The sequence below is a fragment of the Lissotriton helveticus genome, chromosome 2_1 (genome assembly GCF_964261635.1).
Source record: "Lissotriton helveticus chromosome 2_1, aLisHel1.1, whole genome shotgun sequence".
Lineage (NCBI taxonomy): Eukaryota > Metazoa > Chordata > Amphibia > Caudata > Salamandridae > Lissotriton > Lissotriton helveticus.
In genome coordinates, this window is record NC_136059.1 from 578,585,184 (window position 1) to 578,610,300 (window position 25,117).

At 44.6% G+C, this 25,117-nt stretch overlaps 1 protein-coding gene across 3 annotated transcripts in view; it reads left to right on the top strand.

The window, feature by feature from the left end:
- The window catches only part of LOC144819435 (uncharacterized), a 360,173-nt gene that overhangs the window by 91,188 nt on the left and 243,868 nt on the right, over positions 1 to 25,117 (top strand). The window lies entirely within an intron of this gene.

The window sequence follows — 25,117 nt, forward strand, 5'->3', positions numbered from 1 at the left end:
TTGCTATTACCAACATCATGTAATGTGGTCAATAGTAAGGGTACAAGATGTTTGTTCATTCATAAGTGTTGGGAAGAATAATATCAGTCATGCAGGTATATTGAGATAGTCAAGCGAGCTGACCTATGGCAGGAATCCTGATACAGCCTCCTTTTGTTAAAAAACCACAACAACTTTACTAATTTTATCAAAACGCATGACCTTTCTATAGGTTTGAGGTCAAGGGACACCTTGAATTACATTTTGATGTGGGGATGCAAGATATGCCACAACACAGTATTATTTTATAAACTGTAATCAATTTTGTTAGCCATGTTCGAATCCACAGAAGCTGGTGATGGTTAACATTAAATACAAGCCACTTTTTTAAAGTGTGTGGTGTATTGGGATAAATGAAACAGGAGTTCCTGATAAGGCATAGCTTAACTCTGGCTTCAAAGGTTACACATTTAATGCAAAGAAATTGACTCACACAGTAGTGAGTGACCAAGAGGATTTCTGCAGCTGGAAACACTAATAAACACAGGGTCGTCTTCATTAAAACAAATGCATAAAAAAGCAAACTTCTACAAATTATAATAATGTTATTGTGCATTTTCTTGTACCAGCCTAATGATTTATATTTTTGACACTCCTGAAAGTGGAATGTCATAAGGATAAGGGAAATGCCTCAATTTAAAAGCCATGGAACAGGGGCATTATCAATAACAGAAAATGGGGTTCTGTCCATTTTGTTCAATATTCACCAAGGTGTAGACAGATTCTTTTTCAGTCATTCTCTTTTGTGGTAGTGACCAATCATGAGGTTTGAAAATAACTGTTTCGTTTAGGAGTTGCCAAGACCTGTGATCTGCTTGCAAAGTTTGTGAAGTCCAATAAAAAAATGTATTATGGCTCTTATTGGAGCCTAATCTTGTTGTAAAAGACCTAAGTATCCTTCTAGGAGATCTAATACAGAGGCTACAATGTTTTTGGTAGTGTGTGCATGTCATAGATGATAACTTAATAAACTGCTTGCATATTTAAAATGTCTATTTGTTGAATTCTTTCAGCAGCTTCTCTTTCTAAATATTTGTTCCATTCATCATGAATGACATATGTACCTGTTGCAATGAATCGTTCAGTTCTAGCGGGGCGTGGCCTCAGGATGAAATCAGAAAAATATTTTGTTTAACTAGGGACGAGTCAAATACTCCTTTACAACCCTAGACTGGAAGATGCTGATCACCATTGGCTCAGGTTTCCCACATTATATGTATTGGTATATATCTGTTATATCGGATACAAGGGTGATTAGCTTTTGGACCAAGAGTGTTATAAAGAAAATGGTGTGTGCATGTATTAGAGTCAATAGGTCATAAGGCTTAGTCTTCAGGAAAGAATAGTGAGGAACTATAAGTTCCATTTTTGATCATATTATATACTCAGCGTCTGAAACATTTATTTTCAATCACCAGTTAGCTAACTGGGTTGAAGCAGCCTTTGGTATAAAAGGTTTTTGAAGATCTTTCATACTTCCAAACCCCAAACATGTAGTCTGCTGATTGTTTCATTCAGAAAAATCATTCTTTTGGGCATGATACATGCTTCAAAAAGGTCCTCTTTACCTTGAACTTGCTAATATTCAGTTCCGCAAATACATTTCCCATCAGTATTTTGTTTCCAAACCTCATATCCTGTATATTAGATGGTCTGAAAAGTACAAAGATGAAGGATGGGACCTGTCCTCACTTTGGAAAAAAGAGTTTTCCTTCAAAAAATGGGATGACTATTAAAGTATAAAGCCTCACAATGATCCCACTGTGTATAATTATATATCTCTCAGGGATAGCTAGTTCAATGTTCATCATGGTGTGTATAATATTGAAAAAAATACATTTCTTTGTAGTTAAATGCATTCAAATAAGGATCTTCATTGTCAAGTGTTATATGTGAGTGTAAATCAGACACCATGCATTTTACAGTCTCAGTGTCCAAGTCAGCTGAAAGAGACCCATCAGCCAGAATGGCTGCACGGTTCCCTTTGGTGTCGATTCCGACATTTGATGGCCTATAATGTGTGTCACATGGACCTGTGGAAGCTTTTTCTTTAAAAAAGCTACCTTTCCTCATAGATATTACTTATTAGTTGGTTTCCATTGAACCTTAGAATTAGTTCTGGCACTAATGTTCAAACTCTACATTTTACCCTTACACACAGAAAGATGAATCTGACACTGTAAGTGTGAGAACTGTTGGATCATCCCTCTGCAATGCAAGTACCAATGCATATATTTATTAATGATTTGCATTGTTGTCAACTATAATTCTACAGTTGGTGTGTTGCAGGTAAAATCTGCTGCCTTTGACTACAGCCAGCACTGCTGTGAAGGCTGCAGAGTACTTTTATTTAGTACCAATTGCAGGTTGTGCAGAGCGGTCTGTTGATGGTCTGTAGATGCAGGCTGTTTTGCTCCTGACTCGTAATTGGGAATCAGACAAACGAGATTGACCATAGCGGTACTACACTGCCGATCATTTTGCCTTGATTTTGTACCAGATTTCTGCTACATTTAGCGCAACTTCGCAACTACACCTAACCCTGATGAGGTCCATATTGGACGAAACAAGGTGGCTGGATTGATTTAACTGATGGCTGGATTGATTTGACTGCTTCTTTTTTGATGTATTAGGGATTGAATACATTTGGAAATGAAAATTCAACTGAATGAGACTCGCAAGAGACTTTTTTGTGATTGAATGATAAAGAATATACGAGATTATACTTTTGTGAACTATTGTACAACGGAAGGACTGACACTCACACGCTCCTTTGTTTGGACGTGGCCCAGTGGAAGTGGGACCACACTAAGTTGAGCATGACTGGAACGTCATTGAATTTCCCAGATTATACACCTGTGCGCCATGGGTTATAGTCCTCACTGACAATGAACTGTGTTTATACTGTTGAAAACACGCTCTGATATGACTCAATAGGAAGTTCTGGTGGAGTCTAGGGTGTATATTGTTCATTTTGGAGAAATACTTGTGTCCATAAAGTGGGATCATATTCAAACTCTACATAAACTGCAGTTAACAAACAGGCCCATTGCACCCATCTTTGGTGTAGAGCACAATTATTGGGAATGCTTTCCTTAGTGGCCTCTTCCAGTGTGAGAATGGGAGAAACCACAAATATTAGTTTCGTCTGCACCAGGTGGCACTCTTTCAAAATGACTTTTTGTGCGGGAACAATTATTTTCTCTATTGAAGCAAAAAAGTACTTTGGCTGGAGAGTCCAAATGTCACTTGTGAGTTATGGGAATTGTCTGTCCCTCAATGTAGGTTATGTTCCCTCCCTACCTTGTCTCTTGGTACTGCTTGGTAATGTCTCCACATACGACCATGCTCTGGAGCTTGCGGGAAATAGGAATCAGCGGTACTGAGCTAAGGCTTCAAGCGTGGCTGGCAAGTTGCATAGCGACACACCAGCAGTGGCACGAGAAGCCCCCAGGGACAGGAATCGTCCGGAATCAGCCAGACGACCACATACCAAGCTGGCCTGCCGCTGGCGTGAGCAGTCGCGAGGTGAAGCTCAAAGTACATCGCCGGGAGACACTTGTTGCTGTTTCCCCCTGCTTGCTTGCTGTTGCCCAAGTGGCGACCAACCTGCCTGTCCGACAATCCAGAACTTCACCACAACACCGCTGCAAGGCCATCAGCGCCACAGCTGGCCTGAGGATGGGCCACCTGAAAACTCCACTAGCAGCACCCAACTGCCCCCGACAGGCTACTCTCTGCAGTAGACAACCTGAGCCCTGTGACTGTGCATTGAGAGGCTACACACTAGTCCTTACTCAACCTCTTAACAAGCCCCTAGAGGGGAAGAAAAGAAGGAGGTTTGACAGACTTCTAGACCCAAAGACCTTGCCTTGGGCTCAGAGAGGGAAAAGAGGTAGCAAGGGTGCAGCACTTTAGGCATTGTGCCAGAGGATTGCAGGCTGCAGCCGGCGGAGGCAACCTGCCTAGGTGCAGGTGTGGCTTGAAAATTGTAGCTCTCCCCCACCTTCTACCTTTCCCCCTCCCATGAACAGCCTCCTTATAAGGCCACCAGGACTTGAACCAACACCAGTATTAAGCATAAACTTAACAGGGAAACTTCATGGAGTCTCTTTAAGTCACTCCGGACATCCTGCTTTAACCAGCACAACTATCCTTGGCAAGGCCACGTCAAAGGGCTCATTACCCCCACCAGAATCAAAAGCCCTAAAATGAGGTCTGGTAAAGTAAGAGGGCCAACCCTCATGAGCAAAAAGATGAAAAATCATCGCAAAACTAGCACCATAATCCCCCATCCTGTTGAGGAGTCCCAAGAAGGCCCTGGAAGAAGGGCAAAAGGCTCAGAGCAGTAAAGGACTGATAGCCATTGTTGAGGTGACCAGAAATGTACACCAGTAATGCGTTCCTAAAGAACCCTAGTACTGTCTTCGTCAAGCATGTCCGCACATGTCGCTGCACATACAGAGGAACTTATTTACAAGCCCCTTGTGCCACCCCACGTCACTTTTCCCATGTTAACAATGAAGCAGAATTGGCGCAAGAGACTTGTAAATAAGCCCAAGAGCCTTTAGAGGCTTGAATCACTCATAAAACCTCTACTCATCAAACCAAGGAGTACCCTAAGCTTTGCCTGTGATATTTCATGCCTTGCAACCAAGGAGTGGGAGGACCTACTTGCCTCTTATACACAAAACACTCCGCCATATGGCAGTCGCTCAGCAAAATAATCCTAGTAATGGGAAGGAACAACAGACTCTATCTGAATATCTCTCCTAAACACCATGCATCTCTCTGTGAATGTTCTGCAAAGCCAATTGGACAAAATTAACATACGGTTATCACAACTTCACTCTCTAACAGTACCTTTCTGTGGAATTGATGTGAAGCTCGCTGACCTGAAGGGCCTTATCAAACAAGTGCAGTCTAATGCTCAGGTAATGCTGGCAGACTGCACGGTTGTATGATGTTACAACGCTATCAAAATGATCGCGGTACATCACAACACATCTTTTACGCAACAACTTGCGCTGTAGGGTGCTGGACTTAGGAATAGTAAGATTTACTATTCCAACTCCAGCCTACGTACAGTAGGGAAGGTGTTGGAATAGTAAATCTACTATTCCTTAGTCTAGAGCGCCCTCCAGCTCAAGTCGTGGTCACGACCTTCGTTGTAATAGTTGCGTCGTAATAGGTGTTTTGACCGCGTTGTGATGGATGTTTACCGACTGCACCTGCGCCCCAGTTTTGGAAAATTATTCACTCTTCCTAACATGATGGGAGATTTATTAATGGACTTGAAACAAACCTCTATACCAAACAAGCATTTACAATGCAATAGGTCTCGCCTTCACAAACGTTAGAGCGATTGGCATTGTAAATGACAAACTTTTTATTTATGTCTTGGTTTTGAAAACATATAAATAAATGGCATTGTCATTTACAATGCCAATAGCTTAATCTCTCGCAAATGCGAGACCTATTGCATTTGCAATGCAATTGGTCTCGTATTTACGTGAGTTTGAGCTACATTGCGAATAACAATGCGTTTTATTTATGTTTCAAAAACCAAAACATAAATAAAAGGTCTCTCACACTGTGGCTCTGTTACACACACTGCTATCTCTCACACTGCTGTCTCTCTCACACTACTGTCTCTCTCACACTGCTGTCTCTCTCACACACCATGCTCTCCCTAGAACTCACACACTGCTGTCTCTCACACTGCTGTCTCTCTCACACACACTGCTGTGTGTGTGTATACATATATATATATATATATATATATATATATATATATATATATATATATACACACACACCATGTGTGTGTGTATGTATACATATGTACATCTATATATATATATATATATATATATATATATATATATATATATATATATATATATATATATATATATATACACACGCACACACACACACACACATATATATCTCCACTGAAATTATGCAGTCCTGCACCCTTGGCTGTATTTGCCCCATACATACTCCCACACGTGTTCTGCCAGTCAAGAAGTCTGATTGGTTACCTCGCAACTGCTTAGTGCTGTGGTTGGGGGGTGTTAAGTTGACACAAGTGAGGAGAAACTTCTCATGGACAGTGTTGACTTGTAAAATTGAGAAAATATTGAAGTAAGGCTATCACATTGAAGTAAGGCTATCACAAAATGAACTCTGTTAACCACACAAAACCACACACAGACACAAACGCTCACACGCACTATTGGGCACTCAGAAACACGCACACATACACACACAAACATGGTGTTTCAAAGAAACACAAAACCACTGTGATACAGAAACCCAAGCACGCACACACACACACCAACACACACGCACACAACCCCACGCACAAACCCACCTAAAGACACAAACGCTCATAGGCACATTAAGTCATGCTCAAAAATACGCACTCATACGCACACATCCACGCTTTCATGCACACTCACACACAGACACACAAACACTCAACGCCTTATCAGGGGTAGTAGGCCCAATATAAATGTGATTTAATTAAAAAACTACACACACACACAGAAACACGTGACACTTACCGCGAAGTGCTTGCTTCTCAGGCTATGGAGGGGAACTGAGACAGGTAAGGAACTGGTGACTTCTTCCTGTGGAGAGCCCGGTACAGCCAGAGCACCGCAGCGCTACACCCCCACACTCATGACGGTTACGAGTGATGAGTACGTAGTGCTGTGGAAACTGCGCAGCCAGAAGCTCATGGAATACATAGATACGCAAGCAGCGTAGGCGTAGATTGTACAAAACTATAAAAATGTAAGCACAACGGAAGTAGAGCTGCGGGAGAAAGAATACAATTCCCAACGTACATAGTATTGAGGGTACCAAGACAGGTACAATGACGGTTTAGGACTCCCGTTGATGTAGAACAAGAGCAAGAGATCCGTAAAAAGAGCAATCGTGAATGGTAGGGATGAATATGGAAGAAATAATTTCATACACAGCCCTAGAGGCCATCTTGGAATGGGTGACGTGCCCATTCCCACAGAGCTAATGCGACAAATGTTGTGTCTCCCACTGTCAGACTTGTCAAATCACTTGCAATTAATAGGTGCCCTTAGTTTTGCTGTAGGAGTGAGTTCAAGATAATAACATTGTGCTATTGCGGGTCTAGAGAAGATGATTTCTTCTCAAACGTTACTGCAGGGTGCGGGTCTTAAGAAGTAGACAGGCTGATAGATGAGATAGCTTCGATACTAAAACAAGGCAGACCCTGGAAACTGCAGCCAGAGACTTTTCTCTTTGTTGGAGGGCCCACTTAGACGGGCTCGTCTGACTTACTTCTGCTGTAAAAGGTTTCAATCTTTATGGGCCATGGCCATAAAGATTAGAAACCTTTTACAGCAGAAGTAAGTCAGACGAGCCCGCCCAAGTGGGCCGTCCGACAAAGAGAAAAGTGTACGCCACTGGAAACTCTTTTCCAAAGGCTGGCCACCGTTTATCCTAAACGGTGACGCCAGCCAATGGAAAAGAGGGGTGGGGCTTAAACCTGGCTAGTGCAAGATACCCAAAAACATAAAATCTCACCTGCGAGACTGCCGAGACCTATAAAGGATGCCCAACGCGGCCCTCCAACCTCACACAAGGGGTCCATCGGCCCCGAACTATCTCCGACAGGTATTCAGGATGAGGATGACAGGACAAGCAAAATTCTAAACTCAAACAAATCTCTCGATCTCCTTAATCCGGCACAACTTCGGTTCCACTCTCCTCCTTCACTCAAGCAGGTGTACCAAAAACATGAGCCGAATAATGCTCAAGCATGCGAAAAACAAAGAACAAATGACCAAAATAGAAAGAACAATATCGTCGGCTACTGCAGAAGAGAAACTACCTCTCGAGGGCAATTAAGCTTTAAGCAGAGTATTCAGCCTGCATCATAAACCCTGCATATTGTATTAGCGCACAAACGCAAACACACATAAATACAGATATATTCGGCCGCACTGCGACAATTAGCTCTGGCGCAGTCATCTGTAATAAGGCCCCAGGATGTTAACCTAACCACAAAAGGGCAAGTAACAATGATCCACAAACATAAAACATTGGCAGTGACACTTCCAGTTATGAAGCATCAATCCCCACAATCATTGCATGTAATGAACTTAGCCCTATAGAATTCTTTCAGCAACAATAGCAGCAATGCACAAACCAGCATCCTAACCACTTTCCATGTCAATGGCCAGTTGAATACTAACATTAGTAAAGAATCAAACCCCTCAGAAACTGTTCAACCACTAAAGAACCAGTGTATTATTCTGCAGCCAAGTTACATCCCAGCTAATGAACACCTGGACACTAATATTGTAATTTTCCTGACGGAATACAAATTAAAGGGGAGATGAGATATTTTAAATAGGGGAGACATACCGTGTCTCTTAGGAACAATCAAAGGATTGGAGAACCTGTGCTCATCTGACCTGTGTCCATTGAATTTGTCTAAGCAGGTGACCACCAGGAAAACGAGGTAGAGCTAGCCAGGATGGTCTTGGACAAGCAAACCATTTTTCAGCGATGGGGAGAGAAGGCTGCTTTTCCACCAAAACCCTGGTTACCCAACACCCTTGCTTGTTGAAAACCATCCAAGGATGGCTCTGCATGCCCACAATACTACCTTTTCAGTGCTCAAAGTGCTCACAAATTGGCTAAACTTCAACTCCAAACTATTAGAAATACACAAATGAAAGAAGCATCAGGACTGTACTGGAACTAGATAACCCGCACAATAAATAGCATCAACAATGCCCATTGAAAAAACATCTACGGCATTAAGCTTTCCCTGATGATGCAGGAGCATAGGCCACAAAGCCTATGCTCCTGCATCATCACTGGCCTAGCAAACAAAACATCAGATTCTCAGCGCTGCTCTATTGACAATCTTTTGATTACAACTTCCTTGAATATCACATTTATGTGCAAGGCTTTATGAATCACCACAATCCTACATGGAAAGGAGCCAGATTTGGCCATCAACTGGGTGGCTTAGCAATATATGCATCAAATTAAAAACTACTGGCTGGCCCTGTTAAGGAGCTGAATGTGAAGTTTACAGCATCAAGCTAAATCAAAGCAATAAGAGCGACATTAAGGAGTGAAGAAGAAGAACTGAAGGTAGTGATAGTAATCGCCTACCTGTACCCCACGGCCAAGGGCTCAGCTCAAAACAACTGAATAGTGAATTAATAAGGCTCCTCAAAGATGAACAAACATCCAACTTTATACTAACTAAGGACTTCAATCTTCACCTTATTGGCACAACAGTGGATGAAGATCTATTATCTGTCCTATCTTCACAATGGAACATTCTGGAACAGGGGTTCAGCAAAACAGGCAAACAATCTAGGATCAGCAATCAACTTCTGAGAGAGCTGGAGCATCTTAGCTTCTGGGCTCTGAGTGTGCGTTTTCAGGATAAAAATCCACCTGCATCAACTTTCCACTCGACAACGACCTGCTCAATACTTCATCACAAGTTTGTCACTCTTCCCATGTTCCACAAAATCTCCTTTTTCCACCTGGGCAGGACAGACGTGGGCGATCATCTTCCAGAGGAAGCCACCTTCAAAGGATCAGTTACACCTCTTTGTTTCCCAATTGAAATAGTCAACTCAGTATTCTCCACTAATAACAGACGGATCACGTGCACCCCTCCACAGTGGACAAACCTCTGGATTATGCCAAAAGCTTACTTCATCAGAAGCAAATTATACCTGGGAATTGATTACCTTTATTGGAGATCTTCACTAAGGAGTTCAGTGATATATATGCCAACAATATAATAATTAAAAGTGCATCCCAGGTTGGGTGCCACCTACTCAACTCCACTACTTTGCAACAAGTCCAAACTAAGGGGCTCAAGCAATTTTGCAATGTGAATTGAGATGTCATAAAGCTGCTTTAAAAAAGCTAATTTGGACAATAAAAAGACAGGAAACTAGGGCACTGTGGGCAAAGCAGCTTCATGACAGAAAGAGCAATGAAAGTGCATGGGTCTGGTGAAAAATAAATCCACTTCAACACCAAACTGTTAGACCTGGCTTTTCCAGCGGGTTTACTCCCAGACTTTTTGCTTTTTGACCTCCTGATTTTGCCCCAGTTTTGTGTTGGTTTTAGGACACTGGGCACTTTACCACTGCTAATCAGTGCAAAACTGCATATGCTCTCTATGTTTTTATTTTTTTTAAACATAATTTTTATTGAGATTTTATAAACAACACATCATATCCGACTGGTATACAATACAATTGGCATAAAGAAAGCAAAAATAATTATCATGAACGTCTATGGTATTGCCAATTTGTTGACAACAAAATAAGTACTCATACATATATTCCGAGTGAGATAGATTTCTATTATTAAAAGAGAAGAAAAATAAAAAAATAAAAGGGGTTTGGATCGTTTTGTAAGCATGAATATCTGGCTATTGGAAAAAACTCGAGAGTTTCTATTTATCTTAAAATTACAATGCTAAAAAACAGAAGAAAAAAGGAAAATTGAAATTACCCCTCCCCCCAGCTCTCTGGTCCACTATTTTATGCGTAACACACTGGAAGATTGTATTCACTAATTTAAACAACAATGAGATACAAAGCATACACAGTTACATACATATATAAAGCAATAAAAAACAAGAAGTAGCATGGTGTTACTCAGGTCCAGTCAGGTTAACTGCAGGGGATATGGGATATGTAGGTGGCACAGGCCCATCCGGAGATGCCAGAGGGGTAAGTGAATCGAGGGCTTTGAATGTTTCTAGCATTCGGCCCCATTCCATAGAAATAGGAATCTTACGCAGACCTCTGAATTCTTCTTGCCTAATAATTACGCTCTCTGCTCTGCCCCATCTGATCATTTCAGTCTGGCGGGATAGTGGTGTAGGGGGGGAAGCAGACTTCCACCTCATTGTGATAGCTCGATTCGCCACAAGTATAGCCAGATCTGCAAATCTATACTGAACTTTCTGTCTCTTGGGACGAATATGCAGGCCCAAGAGACAGCTGTCTATAGCTGACCAAACAGCCATGCTAGTGATCTCCTGTACTCTATAACTGATTGTTTGCCAGTATACCCGTAGACGAGGACAACCCCACAGCGTGTGAAGCAGATCCATGTCTGCCTCCTAACACCTAGGGCAGGAAAGCTGTGTGGTAGGGTAGATGCAATTAAGGCGACATGGTGTAAGATATGCCCTATGTAATATCATGTACTGTATGTATTTACATTTAGCGTTACACAAGACTATCTTGGGAAATGCTAAAATAGAGACCCACTCTCTATCTGGTACCTCCCTCCCCAAGTCCCTCAACCACTTAGCTCGGAGTGGAGATAGCAACGTCCTGAGTGTGTCCGGATACCCCTATATAGCCACCGGGTAAGATGACGCCATTCTGCCATCAGGTATGTTGCATATACTAGTTCATGCTTTGGGGGTTCAGTCCCATCAGGGGACCAATGGCATTTGATATAGTGAGAGGTAGTAACCTGGAGAAAAAACAGTGTTGAGGGGACCCCTTGAGTACGAATGAAATTATCATGGTCTTCTAGTGTACCCTCAATGAACAGTTGACACCCCTTCTTGTTCCCTGGTGGACACAATTATTTTCAAGATTAACCTGCTTGCAACAGGGAACCCAAGCAAGGGAATATTGGGAGAATAAGAAAGGGCCCTCTTTGTGTATTGAAGAGTCTTTTTCCAGTACATTAGTGCTATCATAAGTAAAGGGGGAGCTGTAGGTTAATCTTAGCATGTGGCAGCAGTAGAGTGTGAAGAGTGCCCTGACTAAGAAGCCGTTAAGTATAACAAATTTCCTGGATGGTGCCGTCCAGCTAGCCAATAGGATAACCACTGTAATTGACTGGCCATACAATATGCTCGAAAATCTGGTGCACCAAGACCGCCCTCTTCAAGTGGTAGCTGTAGTTTTGCCAGGCCCACTCTCCTAAGACCCTTTCCCCAAATAAGTTCAGACAGTAGAGTATCTAGTGTACAAAAGATTTGGGACTATGACCAGCATATTGGCTAAGAAATAGAGGAGGCGGGAAGCATCACCATTTTAGAGATGGCTACCCCACCCGTCACAGACAATGGCAGTGAGGTCCAAAAGGAAACCTGCTTCCGGAGTGATCGTATTGCCTGGTATCAACAAGAGAGTGAGGGATGTAATAAAGGAACACTCTTGGTCCCCCAAATAAAGTAGTATAAATAACAAAAGAGTGTAACTATCAACAAGGAGAGCTAGCATGAAGAATCTTACTAGATTACTAGAAGGGTGGGGTCGACATGTTTCAGCCCTGGTGGTATAACTTACCGGGCATTCATCAGGACCAAAAAGACTATACCTCGGGGGTATGGCCGCGCTAAGGCCCACCCTAACCTGAGGACGTGAAAGTGAAAAAAGGTGCAAAAAAGTGCAAGCAGGAGTGATGTTGGTGGAACCCTCTTTATTCAGAGAGACCAGATTGGACGTTAGGTGTGAGAAATCTCCACACCATGGATCTCGGGAGGGGGCTGGTGCGAGAATGGCACACCGCCGACGTCACCAGGCACCCGTTTGGAACCTGCGCGTATCCCTCTTGAACTGGACGGTTCAAAAGGGATACTCGAAGGTTCCAAGTGGGTGGTTCAAGAGGCCTCTCCCGGTGGGGCCCGATGATGAAGCGTGATCGTATTGCCTTCAGCAAATTGCCATTGATTAGGTCCTGGGGAGTTCTATAGATTTGAATACCCAAATACTTAGAGGTGTCTGGAGCAGTCATTAGTAGTAAATCACCAAAAGCTACAGAGTCTGGGGTATCTTTATACAGCATATAAAAAGCAAATGATTTGTTTGCGTTGATGGCCAGGCCCGATACCTGTCCAAATTGTTTAAATATGGATGGAATGGGTGATAGGTTTTCAGTAAGGTCTTTTAAATAAATAATAATGTCATCTGCATATGCAGATGGTATGTATGTTATGTTATTAATTGAAATCCCCAAGTCTATGGCCTCTTTGCGGAGCTTGATGAGTAGAGGTTCGAACACCAAAACAAACAATAGTGGCTACAGGGGGCATCCCGGTCGGGTACCCCTGGTTATAGAATAAGCAGAGAATATATACGAGCCAGTCCGGGCCCGAGCTGTGGGGGAAGTGTACAGTAGCTCGACCCACCTTAGGTAACCCCTTGGTATGCCAAACTTCTCCATAGAAGACAGCATGTAGGTCCAATCAAGCATGTCAAATGCCTGTTGCATGTCAAGAGAAATACACCCAGTTGAATGCGAAAGGTCTGCTACCGTTTCCAGAAAGTAATGAAGGCGTCTTATATTTAGGGATGTACTGCGGCCTGGTATAAAGCCGCATTGATCAATATGAATACGTTTTGGAAGATAGGGGAGGAGGGGCTGAGCCAATATTTTGCTGAGTATTTTATACTCAGTCGATAATAATGAGAGGGTACGATATCCTGACATATCACGGGGTCCCTATTAGGCTTGGGGAGGGAAACAACCAGAGCTTGCATAGTAGTGGTGGGTAGAAAGCGCTTATCCAGCGCCGTCTTGTAAAAGTTCTCTAGATGCGGGATCAGTTTCTCGGCGTAGGTCAAGTAAAACTCTACCTGTAAGCCATCCAGGCCTGGGGTCTTATTTCTTGGGAGATCTTTGATGGCTTCTATTATGTCAGTCTTTGTAATAGGGGCCTCCAAGTCCGACTGGGCTTCTGCTGACCGTGTAGGAAATGTAAGGTCGTTCAGGAAAATTGCTATGTGGTCATGTGATGTAACAGCCGGAGCAGTGTATAGGGTTTTGTAATAGGTGTAGAATGCCAAGTTAATGTCTGCTTGGGTTGAAACAACAGTACCATTCAGGGATATTTTTGTTATCGGGCCCGGGAGGGGAGTGTCAAGAATAAGGTGAGCTAGAAGGGTCCCTGATTTATCTGCCTCCTTATGATTATATTGAGTATATGCACTGTAATCTATTAAGCGGAGTTTGAGTAATTCAGAATGTTTAACTCTGGCCTCTTGTAACTGTGTTTGTTGAGTAGGAGTGGTTAGAGCCACATTTTCTAGCTTATTCAATGAGTCCTCCACCAAGATGAGGTTCTTGTGTATTTCCTGTTGAGCTCCAACATTTGCCCCTATAGACATTCCTCTGATCACTGACTTGCATCCCACTCAACTATGCAGGAGGATACAGATGTGACATTTTCTGTGAAATAATTAGTAATGGCTGTACCTAAAGTATTTCAGAACACCCCATCTGCAAGGGATTGTGGCCATTGTCGCCAGGTCGGGGCGGGGTGGGAACCCTCCCTCATTCAAGTAGCACTTCAAGTGGGTTGTTGTCAGATAATGTTTTCCCGAGGCACGTGGATTCAGCTATTTGAGATGTCAAGGATGTTGTGCAAAAACTTCTGTCTATTCTGGTGTGTAACATGATGCGGAGGGGGGTAAAATGAATATTCCTGACTATCGGGATGTTGTATACGCCATACATCATGGATCGTCCAACCCGTGGCCCAAACATGTAAGAAGTCTGCATTTTTAGTAGTCACTGCACCTCAAACCGAACTTTACGCCTATTCAGTTGAGCATAGATTCTGTGTCGTTTGTGGACTGACCCCATTCCTCGCACTTTCCATGTCAATATTTTATATTGACCTAAAACAGCCATTTCTCATTAACCATGGATAAAGGAATGCCCTAGGGAAGCACAATGAATGCGATACAATAAAAATGTGGGGTGGACCACAAACCAATACCCCTTCCAAAAAATACAACCTCCAGTACTAGGGCCAACAATCGAACTATGTAGGTCCTAACATATACTAATATTCACCAAATACAGTTTTATTTATTTATTTATTTGCAGGTTTGTACCGCGCTGGCTTCGACTCCAGGAGGAGTATCTCCGCGCCTTTGGCTCCTACCACATAAGTTTAGGGGAAGAACTATTTGAGCAGCTATTCTAGTCTAGTGTTGGAATAAGAAGGTCTTCAGCATCTTTCTAAAAGGGAGGTGTTCTGCACATAGCCTGAGAGATATAGGAAGACTATTCCAAAGGGAAGGTCCAGCTACAGATAGTGCTTTAGTTCCAAGTCTGGCCTTCTTTGCTCTAGGTACACACAGAAGGCCTTGTTCACTCGACCTGAGTGTCCGGGAGGGTATGTAAGGGACAAATTTGGTGGTCAGGTATGCAGGGCCCATCCCATTAATGCTTTTATGTATGGTGCAGCATACCTTGAACTTGGCCCTCTGTTTGACAGATAACCAATGTAATTTTGTCAGCAGGGGTTTGGAAGGCGTACGAGGAGGGGCGTTCAGAACCAAGCGGGCAGCCGTGTTCTGGACCACCTGAAGTCTTTTTGTGACTCCCTCGTTGACAGACAGGAGCAGGCCGTTGCAATAGTCCAATCGACTCAGGACTAGAGCCTGTACCAGTGTCCTCCTGGTTGCATCTGGTAATAAGGGGAAGATTTTACGCAGCATGCCAATCATATGGAAGCAGGCTCCCACCACCTGGTTGCCATGTTGTTTGAGAGTGAGTTCTTGATCTAGTCGGACTCCCAGGTTCTTGACTATTAGTTTGGGCTTGGGTACTGGTCCAAGATCTTGTGGCCACCAGTCTGGAGTCCAAAGTAGTTTTGCCTCACCAAACAACATGACTTCTGTCTTCCCAACGTTGCATTGCAGGTAGTTGGAAACATCCAGTGGGCCACTGCTTCCATGCCCCGGGAAAAGGAGTTCCTAACCTCGGGTGTAAAGATCTTAAAGGGGAAGAGGAGTTGCGTATCATCCGCGTAAGATATCGGGATGAATCCGTATGTTCTCATGATGTTAGCCAGGGGTGCCAAGTATATGTTAAAAAGCGTGGGGCTCAGGCATGAGCCCTGTGGCACCCCCTTGGAGACTTCAACTTCCTCTGACCGATACGTACCTATGGTTACTTGCTGGGTGCGGTTTGCTAGGAAACTCCTTAACCATGCCAGGGCTTCGTGCTTCAGGCCGATGTTAGCCAGCCTGGCTGTTAGGATGGGATGAGATACGGTGTCAAACGCCGCAGACAGATCCAACAGCACCAGGATAACGGAGTAGCCCCTATCCTGGTACATGTGAAGATCGTCTGCGACTGACATCAGGGCGGTCTCGGTACTGTGCCGGGGCCTGAAGCCCGACTGTGATTGGTCCAGCACTCCTGCGAATTCAATGTATTTAGACAAATTTCTGTTTACGTATTTTTCAATAATTTTGCCAAGAAACGGGAGCAGCGATATAGGTCTGAGGTTGGCTAGCTCATTCCAGGGAGTTGCAGTGTTTTTCCTGAGCGGTTTGACCAGAGCCTTCTTCCATCCTTTCAGAACCTGTCCTGTGCTCAGTGAGAGGTTAATCAGCCTCTGGATAGCGGGACCCAGATCCGTTGCCAGTGTGGGCATAATACGTGCAGGGATAATGTCCATCGGGCAACCACTCTTTATCTGGGAGATGAGTGCTAATACTTCCTCAATCGAGATGGGGGGAAATACAGAGAGGGAATGCATGACTGGAGGTTGTATTTCCGTATTTAAAATAGAGTCATTAACATTCCTACTGGTTTGATTCGAATGTATGATTTTATCATAAATAGCGTCAATTTTTTGAGTGAAGAACTGGGAGGTATTGTCGCATAATTGCTGTGAGGCCACTTCCGTGCTTTCGCAAGCTATAGGTTTAATAAAAGTCTCTAGGATCTGATATAATACTTTGGGGTTGTTACCGGCCACCAATAGTTGGGATGCAATATGGTTTTTCCGCGCCGCGCGAATAGCTTTATGGTATGCTGTCAAGGAACTTCTATACATTTGTTTGTCTCTGTCTTGGCGGGAAGCCCTCCATTTTTTCTCTAGTTTTCTGGTGGCTTGTTTGAGCGATCTGAGGTGCTCTGAAAACCAGATTTCCTGTTTGCGTGCAGGTCTAGGTTTAAAGGTTTTTAGTGGAATGATCCCATCTATGGTTTTAAGCAGCATCTCTTCATATCTGTTTAAGGCATTTTCAATGTTCTCACTGGCGCTAGGTGTCGGTGCTACAAATTTTTTATTAAAGTCTTGCTGGGTCAATTTGTGCCATTGTCTTCTTTTGCTTGATAGGGCAGTATGTCTCATGTCATGCGAAATAGGAGTGGGGGTGTAAAATTCAATGATGAAATGGTCTGTCCATTCCACTTGATAGGGGGGTATACATTCAACCTGCAGGGAGTTGGTTAGAACTAGGTCTAGCGTATGTCCCGCCTGGTGAGTGGGCCCGGTGTTAACCTGCCTTAGGCCCAGTGAGTTCAGGTCTGCCATTAATGTCTGCACTTCGGTGCTGTTGCCTAACTCACTGTGGACGTTAAAATCACCTAGAAGTATGAAGTCAGAATTGTCATGTATACCATGCAGTAACAGCAGGGGGGGGGGGTCCTATGCAGAGCATTACTGTACGGTTAGAATCAGAGCTACACTCATGTCGGGACCATGTCATATACTAGGTTAAGCTGAAATCTGGGGAGGAAAACACAAGGTATGCATACTTCATCAGAGTCTTACTTCCCTTCAGCAGAGTAGGTTAGGTCCAAAATTGTGGGGGATCCACGGAGATCGAACCTTAATATTAGCCAAACAAGTCTTTGACAATTTGCTGGGTGATCGAAGGGAACAGGATGTCATTACTTTCAGAGTCCAACGGCATTGTGTTGTGATCAGATTGTTCCAGGGACATGACTTGTGTGGGGTCACGCATGGAGGAGGCTACCATCCATGCCGATTCCTGTTCCAGTTAGGCCTGTTCTGGTGATGGTAAATAGTGTTCGCATATTTCTATTGGAACGGAGTCCAGGCCTTTTGGTCTGCATTTGCATATGTCGCAATTGTTGATCTATATTGTCTAATGACTGGGAGGGTAAGGTTGTTTCAAGCCGGTCATCCACTGCTTGAGAGCATTAAAAAAAGTGAGGTTTCTTATTATGAATAATTTTGAAGCGTGCTGGGAACAACATGGAATATTTCAAATTGAGGGCTTGGAGTTTCCTTTTGAGTGGCTGATAAGAGGCTCTCTGGTGTTGCACCTGTACTGTATAGTCTGGAGAGATCCGGGTATTTTCAAATTGTATAGGGGCATTTTCACAGGCTTTTTGTAGTAAGAGATCACGGTCCCTGTAATTAAGAAAACAGGCTATGAGTGGTCTGGGTGGTCTTCCTGCTGTTGGCCTGCCCGTAGGAATTCGGAGCGCACATTCCACACAGAAGAAGGTGGAGAGACCCTCTGGGGCTACCTGTTCCTTTAGCCATTTCTCAACAAATTGGGTTGCCTTTGGGCCTTTGGCATTCTATTAATGTGAACATGATTGCGTCTAGTTCTTCCCTCTGCATCTTCCACTCTGTCTATCAGTGTGGTCAATTGTTTATGCATGTGGGCCAACTGGTCAGAGTGTTCCCTATGTTGTGGTATGAGGTCAGACAGTGTTTGGGTATGGTCCTTGACAGTATCCACGAGTTTACCTTGATCTGCATATAGGAGAGTAAGGCCAGTAGTAAGAGTGCCAATTTGGTGTTCTATCGATTGACGAGAATCCCTGATCTCCAGAAGAATCTGGTCCAGCTTATCAGGAGGGGGTGACAAGGCAGTTTGCGGAACACAACTAATTGAGGATGCTTGGGAGGTTGAGTCAACATCCCCCTGAAGCGAATTATTGGTGGACGGCCCATCAAGTTGTTTTCCATGAGTACGCCCCATTACAAAATTCCTAGTATCGTATTGTATAAGAGAAGAGCCACAAAGGCACCACTGACAGGCGCTAAGGCTGATATGGGGATGGCGCCCACCAGACAAGTTATGATGATATTGGAACCATGGGAATGTGATACGGCTGAAGGCAGGTGTTCTAGATAACCTAATTCCCTGGAATTAAGCAACACAGAACTGTGACTCAATGCACACGAGCCGTGTACCGAGCAACTACGATGGATAGTACATCAGGGTTAGAGAAATACTCCTGTAATGCATGATGAGTGAGGCAACAACCCCGGACTGAAGGATTCAGACTATTGGAGGCAGCTGGCAAATTGAATCGTCTCTATTAAAGGAAGAACAATAATCCACTGTTGGCAGTCTCAAAGAGAAAAACCCCAGAGTAAAACGCAGTAATTCTGTCCAGCATCAAAGGAGAGCACCGCCCCACATCAGAGGATCCAGACACCCCCGGGCAGAGGGTAACACGTGTGCGATAAGTTTTATACAAGGCGAATATTGACCAAGCCACGCAGGGTATTACAGTAGGCAGTGGCGCAGGATCACTGTACTGTAGGCAGCAAGCGTAGAACCAGGGCAAAAGAAGCGTTTTGGTCAGGAATAGAAACAAAAGGCAGGGGCGCTGTCACTGTGTTTGCTGTCCGACACCGGACAAATGTCAATACTATACTAGAAGTTCTGAAAATGTCTCCTCTGAAATGCAATCATGAGCTCCGGGCCTCGACCAGAGCAACAATGTTCTCCGGAGAGGCAAGCAGGCCACACATGAAAGCAGTCCTCCACTGGAGTGTGCAGATGGATATTTATTCTGTGCATGAATAGACACATTACAGCACAAAAATAATCAGAAAGGAGATTTGCCTCATCCATGAATGAGCTGAAATGCACAAGAACTAAATACATGTCTTCTAGTCTTGCCTGTCGAACGTCGCATTTTTAGATCTGACAAATTTAACACAGCCCCAGATATGTGAATCTGGAGCTGCATCAAAAGCTATGGGTGTTGTGGTGGAACGTCCAACCCAACACCGATTGCCCACCCCTTTGCTGTATCAGACTGCTGTGATAAGGCAAATATTAGCAAGGTGGTGTAAATCAAGGTTAACTGGCTTTGCGCAACCCTGTAAATATGGGGATGTTTTAACACCACAAGAAGATGAACAAAAAGTGATGCCCCATTGGTGTTTGTCCCTTATGTGCATGCCCCCAAATCTTTGACACAAGGAGTACATGCATGGTTGACACATATGTGTGTGACTCAACCCCATGACATTGGTAGATACCTTACTGGAATGGGGTAAGTACTTGCCACAGATGTAGTTGAGAGAGCGCAAACTGACCTAAATGTATGAGTGCATCACACTTACCTGTAGTAAGCACAAATCATGAGGAGAAATGCCATGAGTGCTAATAGTATCTGCAATTATATTCTGAATGTATAGCTAATGTAGAGATTTAAGTAGAAGTGGAACTAATACAGAAATGTGTGACACTATATGATTTTATTAGATGTGATTATTCCTGAATCCATGTCGTGTAGCTGTTAAAATGTAAGATGGCATGTGGTTAAACGCAGAATGTGGTAGGCCTCAGGGCCAGAGCTAGAAGGGAAGGGGAAGGTGTTTCTTTTCACGACATAGATTGTACTAATGTTTTGGTCATTGCATTAATGGGCCATGATTTATAGATGTGTTTACTGAATAATAGAATAAGAGTATTAACATGCTTTAATTAATGAAGAAGTTGAATGCTATAATCATTATGAGAAATATTGTAGGCCTGAAATGTTTTAACGTTGGTTTACACGTACATGTCTGGGCCAAGAAATGTTGCGAACCTTTTTGGAAGTCTATGAGAGTTGGGATCTTGGCTGCAGATGTCTGTCTGCAAGAGAAAAGGGGGAATCCAATTATAAATAAAATGAATAGAGGTCTGTTCAGTAGACGGCCCAGACATGGAGGAGGGTTCCGGAATGTTTAAGGGGTATCAGCGGGCCGGAGAAGAGTCTGAGAAGCAAGGTCAACTCCAACGTATGAGGCCCAATACAAAGCAGCATGGAAAAAGCCAGAAGCTACACCACGTGAGGGGCGTCTCACGAGGGGCGTCTCAAATGTTGTTGACTGTTTTGTATTAGGGACAGCACCCTTGGGTGGAGTTAGAGCAGATACCTGAGGACCCTTTAGAGAGCGGATGGGTAGGCAGAGAGGGGTCATGACTGGAGAACTATAGGTTTTCACCAAGAGACTAAGAGTGAGTGACTTCCCTTGGGGGTCATTCACTGCTGACACCTTTGTTAGGTTGGGATTTGGTTAAGTAGGGATACCATCTAGAGCAGGGTAGGGACAGCCTAACCTGTGCGTTTTTCCTCCAACTTAAATGAAGGAGAGATATGCGTCAATGCTGATAGCTTTATTATTCTTAGAACTTGTGTTAGTAATTTCCGTTGCTCGTCTGAGGGCTTTCAGAGAGCACATGTATGTAGTTGGACCTGTGTATCTCGTGAATCTCATTCTGAGATGCCTGTATTTGCAGCTTATCCTATCCTTACAATAAACTTTTGAAAGCTAGAAGTTGTTTGTGATCTTTTGGAGCGGGGTCCTTTATTGGGTGAACTAGCTTGGTAACAGAGGCACTTTCTTCCTTCAATGACAGGCAACAAAGGTTCAGTCGACCAGATCGGGGTTTAGATCAATAGTGATAAGGTATCGATCAAAATCTCGCCCTTCCAGTTGGTAGCTATAGAGGATGGTTGCCTTCTTGAGGACGGTGACCTAGGCCAGGTTAGCTTACCCCAAGGCCCCTAGAAATCGATGATCGGAAGAACCGCCCGCTGAAGAACATCCGGATGACGTGAGACAGAAAAAGCAGCAGTATCGGTCGAGAGTGAGTATAAAGGGTCATGCGTGTTAGATTGCGGTGTTTTTGTATTGTATCTATGTTGTAATGTCTGGCGGAGTTGGAATGTCTGTAGAGTGACTGTGGAACAGGTTGTGAGCGCGCGCAACCGGTGGAAATCTTAAGTTCAAGGAGAGCTTAAGTGGTTCGGGTGTATCGGACACCCAGAGTAATTGTCAACTGGAGTGAAGGGGGTCATGAGGTACCATTGATCACCCGAAAGACCGAGATAGGGGGAACGTAAGAGTGAGTGCGTGAGTAACGGACGCTGGTCGGAGGTTACTGTGTGTGTAAGCAACCTATCAGAGAGACGATAGACATTTCGTCAGTTGTGTTGACAATTACATATAGACTGTGGACGTACAGTCGAGGGAAGTGACCGCTTGGTCGGAAGTAGTCATTTTTCGGTGTATGAATGGGACGCATGCATGACCGGGAGACGAGTTGAGAAAGGAGGGGTGCTGCTGCGAAGCGGAGAAAAGTGACGTCAGGAAGTGTCGCGACGTGATTGGCCGACAGGAGAAAGACCGCGCTGTGATAGGCCAGCTAGCAAAGACGTCAGAAAGTGTCGCGACGTGATTGGCCGACCGGAGAAAGACCGCGCTGCGATAGGCCAAGTTAGCAAAGCCGCGTTAGGATTGGTGGATTGTCATCAGGAAGTAAACAGAGTAGCGAGGCTGGATATTGTGCGTATAATTATGAAGTGTTTTAAATGGCTGAGAGCGGTGTTTAAAAAAGAGAAGCGGGGATCGGAAGAAGGGGAAGAAGCCCCGCCGGAGGGTACGCCGGCTCGTTACATGGCAGTGAATGTTGGGTTGCATACGATCCTTTGGATATCAGAGTGGAGTAAGATCACGGAAGGAAATGAGGAACTGACGTTCCCGAAGTACGGGACGTTCAGATTAGAGGTGTTACATCGATTAAAATCAGTCATGACCTCAATGAGACCCTTGCCTAGACCGACCCAGTTTGAAGCTCTTGATGCATGGATTAGGGCAGCGCATGAAAAGAATATGAACAGACGACAAGAAAGGGTGAAACGATCGGTAAGGGCAGTGCAGGATGCCAGGTGGGATGCGGATGCTAAAAGATGGAGAGTGCATAACATGGAAGTAAATAAACTGTACCCGGTGTTAGAGGTGCCCGGAAATAAAAGCCCCCTAGAAGAAGATGATGAGAGCGAAACAGAGGACAGCCTGATAAACAGATTATTGACAGACAGGCCACCCCCGTATAATAGAGCAGGGGGGGAGGTCGAGCATAGTGAAAGAGAAAAGGGGGGCAATGCAGGAGAGCATAGACCGCTTCCCAGTTCAGAGTGGGATCCTGAGGCAAAGAAAGAGCTGTCCCAGCCTAGTCAGGTGCAACAGGTAGTCGGGAGGTTTGTGGTACAAAGAGCGCCGGAAACGGAGAGCGCCACATCCTACGCATTACCAGATGCACTACAGGTACCTGTTACCATAGGTCCTATAATATCGATATATGACCAAGAAAGAGCAAGAGGGGAAGAACGGGTACGGAAGGACAGAGAAAGAGCAGGGACGGCAAGGAGGAACGATACGATTAATTCCCCAAGTCAGATGCCGATACCAAGAGAGTGGAGCACCCCGATGCACACAGCAGGGGATCCAGGAGGGGACCCTGGGGGCCCTAGATGGCCAGTGGATCTGAGGGGATCTGGACGAAAATCCTTTCAAGAGCTAAATGAGTACATGAAGAAGTGGGATGAGGCAGTGGAGGCTCACAAGAGCATCATAGCTGCAGAAGCTGAAAGGGAAAGTCAGGACAGCAGAGCTCGGACTCACTGCGGGGCTGGGGAGAGCAACCCGGAGTGGGACGGGAGAGAGAGAGATAGTAGGGGAGTCACCCATTGGGCCCGGAGTGGGGATAGAACAGACCTGGAAAACGGGGGCCCCGGGAGTGGAGGGGTGGCGCGCCCAATACTCAGTGAAGGGGAGAGGAGAGCGCAAGAGTACAGAAACAGCTTTAAGTGTCCACACTGTGTGCCCGGCACCAGAGAACTGAATGGGAGTTGTGAGAGGTCGCATCATAGTCCCTGTGATGACGGAAATGAGCGCAGCCCAGGGAATATGGGGAACCAGGAAGGATCGTATCGGATACTGAGCGATACTAGGCAAAGGGAGAGTAGCGACCAGAGGGAAAATAACAGAGAGGCGTACGGTGAAAGGAGAGAAGAAGAAGAGAGTGGGCAGAGCAAGGGTGGGGGTAACAGGCCCGTGTTCCATCACCTTCCAAGATCGGATGGCCGAGCATGGGACCTGGAGAGATGGGAGCAAGGGAGAGCACTCATTAACTCTCCCGAGCCCAAACGTAGAGCTCGGAGTTGGGATGGTAGGGAGACCAGTGAGCCCCCTTCGAAAGACATATTGCGAGCTGAGATAAAAGCTAAGAGACTCGATGTCGCCAGCTTAAGGTCAGACCTGGATGACATGATAGATGGTACCCTGCCTTTAGAAAGAATAGAAATGTATGAGCAGGATGAAATACTGTATATGGCAAAGGACATCACTCGAAAAGCGAGAGCAATCCATGAGAAGTTAGTCGAACTAGCAGGCAAATATATGGTGGACCTGTCAAGAACCAAAGCATTACAGGGTAACCACAGGCTACATTACACAGATCGAGACCTAGATGAGAGGAGAACGATTGGGCTGAAAACGCACATAAGGGAACTGATCACTGGAATAAGGACATGGAGGGCACTAGATAAGTGGGAAGAGAGGTGGTCCAAGAAAGGGACCGTCAGGAGAAGCACGCTTGGTATGACACCAGGAAGGCTGCAGGGAATAGAAGCATACCCTTTGCGTGAAGTCGCCAATGGGAACTATGTGCATGTCCCTTGGAGTAGGGGAGATTTAGCTGCTTTTACCACCTCCTTCCCCAAATTGCGGGAAAACCCAGTGGAGTGGTACAAGCAAGTCGAGAGATTTGTAAAAATCTCAAAGGTCCTATGGATAGATCTGAACACGCTGTTCGACATTGTAGTACCAGGAGATCTGTGGACAGCATGCAAGGTTAGCGCTGAGTGGCCCACAACGGAGCCGGAGAGAGATGCTAAGACTAATGGGCCGTCCGAGATTGTGATGGCAAAATTCGAGAGAGTGATGACTTGGCTGAAAGAGAAGGTGCCAATGCAAGACATAGATTGGGTCAGAATAGACCGAACCAGACAGGAACCCAAAGAGACCGTCCACGAATATTACGAGAGATTGCTGAAGGCGTTTAAACAGTATAGCGGCCTGGATGTAATGGATCCAAAAGACATAGGGCAATTCGTGTCCAAGTTCGTCCTGGGACTGAGACCGGATATTAGTTTAATGATTCAGCAACACTCGATTTGTTGGCAAAATAAACCCCTAGACGAAATACTG